The sequence below is a fragment of the Rutidosis leptorrhynchoides genome, chromosome 4 (assembly GCF_046630445.1).
Source record: "Rutidosis leptorrhynchoides isolate AG116_Rl617_1_P2 chromosome 4, CSIRO_AGI_Rlap_v1, whole genome shotgun sequence".
NCBI classification, from domain to species: domain Eukaryota; kingdom Viridiplantae; phylum Streptophyta; class Magnoliopsida; order Asterales; family Asteraceae; genus Rutidosis; species Rutidosis leptorrhynchoides.
In genome coordinates, this window is record NC_092336.1 from 419,848,957 (window position 1) to 419,856,299 (window position 7,343).

The following is a 7,343-nucleotide window of genomic DNA, read 5'->3' on the forward strand; positions in this document are numbered from 1 at the left end:
TAATTGAAATTTAAATTTTAAAAAATATATATCAGACTTAACAACCCTAATAATTGAAATTTAAATTTTTTAAAAATATATATATAAATTAGATGTATCAAAAGAGTTGTGATAGACAATATTAACAACATAAATTAGATGTATCAATAGAGTTGTAATAAACAAAAGAATTAAGAACGGAACGTTACTTACAGATTTAAATTATGAATTCGATCGATGAAGATTGCGATCAGATCGGAGATGGATATCGCATGAAATAATCTATGAAGATTATGGATGAAGATGATTTCAGTTACACACTCTTGGTTTATACGGATGAAGGAAGTTGACCAGATGAAGAAAAAAGCACCAAGAAAGATGAATGTAAACAGTTATACATTAAATAAATTGAATTGCAATTTAATTAGAGGAAAAAGTCAACTACATTATTTAGCAAGTATTAATATAATTTGAATTTGAATTAATGTGATTAGGGACTTTTTAATTAGTTTTGAATTTGAATTAATTTGAATTTGCTCAAATTAAGCACCTTAAATCAATTATTACATATTCACATCTAGTCCTAAAATAAATATATTGATTAGAAGGGTGTTTTGGTAATCAAACAATTTAAGGTGATGATTATGATGTCATTAGGAAGTTCTTTGAAAATGAATGGTTGAAATTGTTTAGGATTAAGTTAATAGAGGGCTATGATTAGTTGTTGTTATTTAATATGATCTATTTTCATCTTTGTTATTAAATATAGTATAGATAGATTTTTTCTTTTATTTCCTTTACTATTTCTTTTATTTTCCTATATTTTCCTTCACTTTCCTGCGCAATGAGTACATATAAAGTATACTTTATATTACTTTCATTTCTATACTTTTCTTTTTTCATTTAATTTCCAACAAATTCTATTCTACAAGAAAAAATCTGAGAATACAATGCAAATTAAATAGGATTGTGAACATAGTGAACACCGTCAGTCTGCATTAGAGAAAAATGTATTATACTTCATGACATCAATTGTTTTTTCCTCTTACAAGAACCGTAAAAGAGATCTTCTTGTTCACTTGAGTTAAATGCCACGTCTGAGGCTCAACGATGATACACATTTTTGAATAGCCTCCTTTTTCTAATACTTTATATGTGGAGTTTGTTGAACCTACACAAGTATAGCATTGGGCGAACTCGTGACTTGCGGATATCGCACTCATGATGGGCGGATATAATCATAAAAAATTACCCACGAGCGGGTGATGGGTAAAAAGGTGTACCCGCCAATGGGTCATGGGCGGGTGTCGAATATTAACTATCCGTCACAAGTAAAATCAGATTCGCAAATTCATTATACTTATTTAAATTATCTGCGTATATACACATACAATTATTAAATTAAAATTTGTTACTACTTGTAATAAGATAATAAATAATTATAAATTAATACTTATAAGTAAAAAACTTAATATTCATTGCATTTTATGTAACTAGAATACTACCCACTTAAAAAACTTATTTGTAGTGTTAGAATGATTTCTATCATTTGTTTAAAAAATTTGTTTGTAAGTTTTAAGTAATTTAGTTATTTGTTTAAAAAATTTGTTCCGTATTGTTCTATAGTACAATCCTGAAGCATCTTTATCTATAGGTAAAAAGTAGTGATTTAATCACAATATTTAACAATCAGTTTTTCCTAATTGTTAATATTATCTTGTAGAATTTGGCTAACTGACAAATCCCTGGATGTGGAGAAGGTACAGGAGTAGAATGTTCAAGAACCTCAACTACAGTGTAACTCACCATGTCTAATGAATGTAAAAGCTTTGTCTTTTAGCTGACCTAATGTTAACTAACTGTCATCTTTGGTTTTCAGGTCCTTGAAGAAGAAGTTTAAAGATAAGATGTCTGAATTTCAAGCTTTGAGAGAAATTATCCATCAAGAACATCGTGAGGTGGTTGAGAGACGAGTATTTACAGGTATTAATTTATGTTTTTTTTATTATATTAGTTGTCACTTTAATTTCTAACAATCTCATATCCTTAAGTTTATACTTTTTTTTATTTATTTGTGAACATTTTCAGTATCTGGAACTCGAGCCGACGAAGAGGTGTGCTATTTTCTTTTATTATAAGCCACCTTGTTTGTATAGCGTTTACAAGTATATATCATATTTATAATTATTATTTGTTACTTATGCAGACAATTGATCGGCTGATAGAGACAGGAGATAGTGAACAAATTTTTCAAAAAGCAATTCGAGAACAAGGACGAGGACAGGTTCGTTTTTTCCAGTATTTTTTTTGGTTCTTTAGGATGATGTCTTATTTGTATATTTGGTGTTGTTGTAGGTACTCGACACCCTTGGGGAGATTCAAGAACGCCATGATGCAGTAAGAGAAGTTGAAAAGAAGCTTCTTGATTAGCATTCAAATTCAAAAAATAAAATATTTGAAAACTACTATCTTAGAAGAAGAAATTGCGCTAACTACGGATCTTAACAAGTTAGAAGCCACTATAGAGACGCCTTAACTGAGAAGATCTTGTGAATAAAGGTGATAAATCTGTCGTGTCAAATTACAGAAATTGTATGTCAAGTTTAGTTGGAAAACTAACTGTTATGGACAACTTTATGGATCAGGTAAATAAATATACACATTTGTAACATAAATTTGTTTTTTTTTTTTTTTGGTAATATACACATTTGTAACAAAATATAATGTTATGATTTCTACATGCTAACCAATACGTAAAAAAGGCTTTGTCGGAGATTCAAAAGTTACTCACCACAAGACAACAAGCTTTGACATTATTACAGTTCATGACCACCTCAAAAGATTAATGACATCAACAAATTTGCGGGAAACTACAACGAAGAATTGCGAAAAACAACAAAAGTTACATTATCACCGCTTGCAACTTGATACGACTAACCTATTAGCATATACGAACCGTTAATTACTACTACTTTCGAATTTAAGTTCGTTACTTTATTTTGAACGAGATTTTTTTATTTATATTTTTAGACATCTGAACTAATGGAATTTTGTATTACTTATTTGTATTATAATGGTTGAAGATTATCTTAAAATATCATCATTCTATAAACCCACTAAATGCGGGTCTTTAACTAGTAACTTATATATAATTCTAAACTTTTTTTACTTTAACTTTTTTTCTTAGAATTGAAATAAGTTATTGCCTTTCTTTTATAAAATATTATTTTCCTCTTATTTCCTTTAGTATTTCTTTTTTTTTTCCTTTACTTTTCCTTCACTTTCTTTCTATTTTTTTTTTTTTAAATATTAATATGTATATATATAATAGAACCGAAGTCCGGTGGAACTACAATTAGCAGGTACTTGATTACAGACTACTAAAACTTCATGACACTCACTCTATTCGTTCTAAACACGCAGAACAACAACATTGAATACAGAGTGAACACTATCTCTCTTCTTATTAAAAAAGTAGCTTAAATAAGTAATAATTTATTCAATTGACCATCCATTCTAACTAGTGAGATATTTACAACCCTTGGATTAGATCGCGAAAACATTATTACCTAATACATTTTTCAATTACAATGATAATTATATTAATAACCTTATTTTTACTTCAATTTACAATTGACTGGAAAAATACTAATAAAAAGTAATTTTATTCCATAAATTTATCAAAATAAATTCCTCAAAATCCTTTAATCGTTCAATCCTACTTCTAAGGGATTTAATTTGATTAACTAGTGAAATGACCAGTGGAATCACGGGTTTGTTTAAACGAAATAGTTTAATGATATGCTTTAAGTATTAAGTGAATGTAAATGCTAAAGTCTAGTTTAATGCCCCGTGGAACCACGAATTTAGATTGAGAAACTCGTCATTGGTTTTACAAACATATTGATTTACTTAACTTTGTCAAAATAAATGAACTACATTTATTCTCCCATCACTCCCATCCAATTTTCATCACAATTACTATTTTTCTTGTAATAAAACCTACATTACAACCTTATATTGACATTTATTTCGTAATTAATCTCGTAAAGTGAACTCATATTTGAATAATAATGATATAATAAAAATAATGTTAATTACAATAATAATAATAATAATAATAATAATAATAATAATAATAATAATAATAATAATAATAATAATAATAATAATAATAATAATAATAATAATAATAATAATAATAATAATAATAATAATAATTGATTGTAAATGTATATGGTGGAGATGTTTGGGGATATATATGTATCTTTATATTTATTCATATTTATTCTTTTATTGCGTTTTTTATAAAACAATAATAATGATCATTATCATTATCATTATCAAAATTAAAACGTAGCTAGTTGCCTTTCAATTCGGGATTAATATATATCGGATATTTAATTATTTTAATTTTGTATATTTTTTAAATTACCTTTTAAATCGGGATTTATATATTATTAAGATGGTATTATCGGCATGCATTTATTATTATCCGTATTATTTGTTTTATTTTGCATGTTTTTTAATTTTTAATTAAGTAGGATAGAATTAATATTAGCAAATAAATTAATAATGACATCATCATTATAAAAATTAAAAGGTAATTAATGAAATGATAACATCATCATTTTAGAGGTTTATATGAATATATATATATATATATATATATATATATATATATATATATATATATATATATATATATATATATATATATGGATAAGAAAATTTACGTAATATATATCTTCCCAAATAAAACGGAAGTTTGGTAATCAACCCTCCTAATTAGCATAACAGTTTTAGGTCAAATTCAATTCCTTATATTATCTGATACTTGAACCGTTCTTTCAATTTCAATCCACGCCAGTTTCAATTGATCATTGAAACAAACAATCATCGAATTCAATTAATTCATCATCAAATCTTCTATTATCTCGAGCGATTCTTATGTCGAGTAACAAATACAATTATGTTTTTGATTCAATCGATCGGAACTAATATGTTGGAATCGTAAGGAGCTACTATGGAATGAACCTGGTTAGTATTTTCCCGATTATAACATCTACCGGTCATATGAATGTCACCTATGAATGAATCAGTCTTTCGATTAATCGTATATTTTGATGTTACTTTTTTTATTCATACATAAAGGTGTTAGGTTGGAGTTTCTGATTTGTAGATTGTTCTTGTCATAAGCAACTAACTAGGGTTTTTATTTTCCATCCGAATCCAATTCGTGGTCGATATCGAAGGTGATATTCAAACTTCATATACGCTGATCTTCTGCTCTTAGTTTTCGACCCACTTTATTATGTAAGTTTTGATTTTGTCTTTCTTTTCTTTGTTTTTTTCTCTTAATGTGGTTAGTTTTTTTGTAGTTAATGATTTTTTTCTTCGAATTCTACGACAAATATCATTTTTGCTCTGGGTGTTCATTGCAACATTTACCAAGGTGAACGGAACTTATTTTGCTCTATATTTTCAGGTATGTTAAATTCTATCTATTTGTGGTTTTGATTGTTGCTTTTGTAGCATGCTTTCGGTTGCAGTCGTATGTCGGTTGAATTGTTTTTCATTGTTGTATTTATTCCCTGATTTGATTTCAGTTGCAGGCACCTCTTAGATGGACTGCGAATTTAGATCTCGCCCACTTGAGCCGCAATGTGCCAATCACCTGATAAACTAGCCCAATAGCGATTTCAAGAAGGATTAGCATTACTGGTATTTGATTTAAACTCACGCCTGATTTCAATTCAATTTCATACAAAATTCGTAACCTAATTGACGGAGGTTGAATGTATAAGCATGTGACATAACTTAACCGTAACCACCCATTCTAAGGCCAATGTGACTTGAGTAATTTAATATCTAATGTTTTTCAAGATTGTCCAGGTGTTCTCATAATTGATCAAATTGGTTAATTAATTTAATAATCAATTGAAGCATGTAAGTTTTTTTAGTATAGATTTGCAGTAGTTCAGGCTCTTTATAAATGACCTAGAATTAGTATTGAATTGTATAGGTCTTTCTTAATAGTATACAAAAACTTGAAACACTATTGACATGTGTTTATACGTTACAAAATTGCAGGGTTTTAGGTTGATGGTATTGATCTTTGATATAGTGGAGGTAATGGACAACTTTATGAGTGATCACCATTACAGCTAAAATCAAGGTAATTAAATTACTTATTTATTATTGGTAATCATAACCTTTTATGAGGTCACATTTTTTTTCTTCCTTTCAAGTGTTCAAATAGAGTAGGTTCTTTAGGTGTAGTATAGGGAACTTTAATTCGTTAGTTACTGGGTAGAAACTACTTTTATAGCTTGCTCACAAGTATTGGGATTATTAAATCGTTAGTTACTAATTTGGACTACCAAATTTGAGCACGGTAACTTAACCCAACTGACCCATTCCATCTTGCAACCTCTATGACTGAAAAAGGCCATAAGGAATATTTATGTTGTATTTTGAATAAAGTTGTATATCATCATATTGTAACAACCCAACCCGTAATCCATACGATAAATTTTTTTTTTTATACAACACAATTACACGCCAAATAAATATGTAACCCATTTTACGAGTTCCATTAAAACGCACAACAATTATTTGTTTACAAAAGGCACGAGGGCCACGAATGAAGTTTAGTACAAGTTTGACCCATTACAAATGATAGTTTACAATCCAAACGACACTTCGAGCATGATTTGGGACTAAACTACCCAAAACGTTAGGCCAACATCAAAACTCCAACAAAGCATCATCACGGGACACCTAATGTCCGATAACCCCCTTGCCCTTAACTGCGCCTGCATCTAAAAAGATAAACAACGAAAGGGTAAGCTAACGCTTAGTGAATGCAATAATTATACACATACATATATAACCTACTTACATGCAATCACATACACAATTACCTCATACACGCTAGCAATTTAAAAGACATACCAACGCAAGGCATAACGCTAAATCTCCAAGACCACAAGCTAGCACAACGATAACATATATAACTCGAATAATGTGAAAAAACCACACAACAAACACATAGCCATGGTTAACCAATAGTACAAGGAATGGTAATTCAAATTTCCCATTGGTGTTCCCAATAACCGTTAGTGCACAACAAATTATAACACTAACCCCGGAGTGGTATCGATCGCCCGAAGTTTAAACCCACCCGTCACGTGTAATGTGGTATCGAACACCCGAACTTTAAACCCATACTACATGCCCACACACATATATGACATGGCATCGAACGTCCGAACTTAAACCCATATCATATATTGAACCGATGTGGTATCGACCCGATGTGGTATCGACCACCCGAACTTAAACCCACATCGAATCTCGTA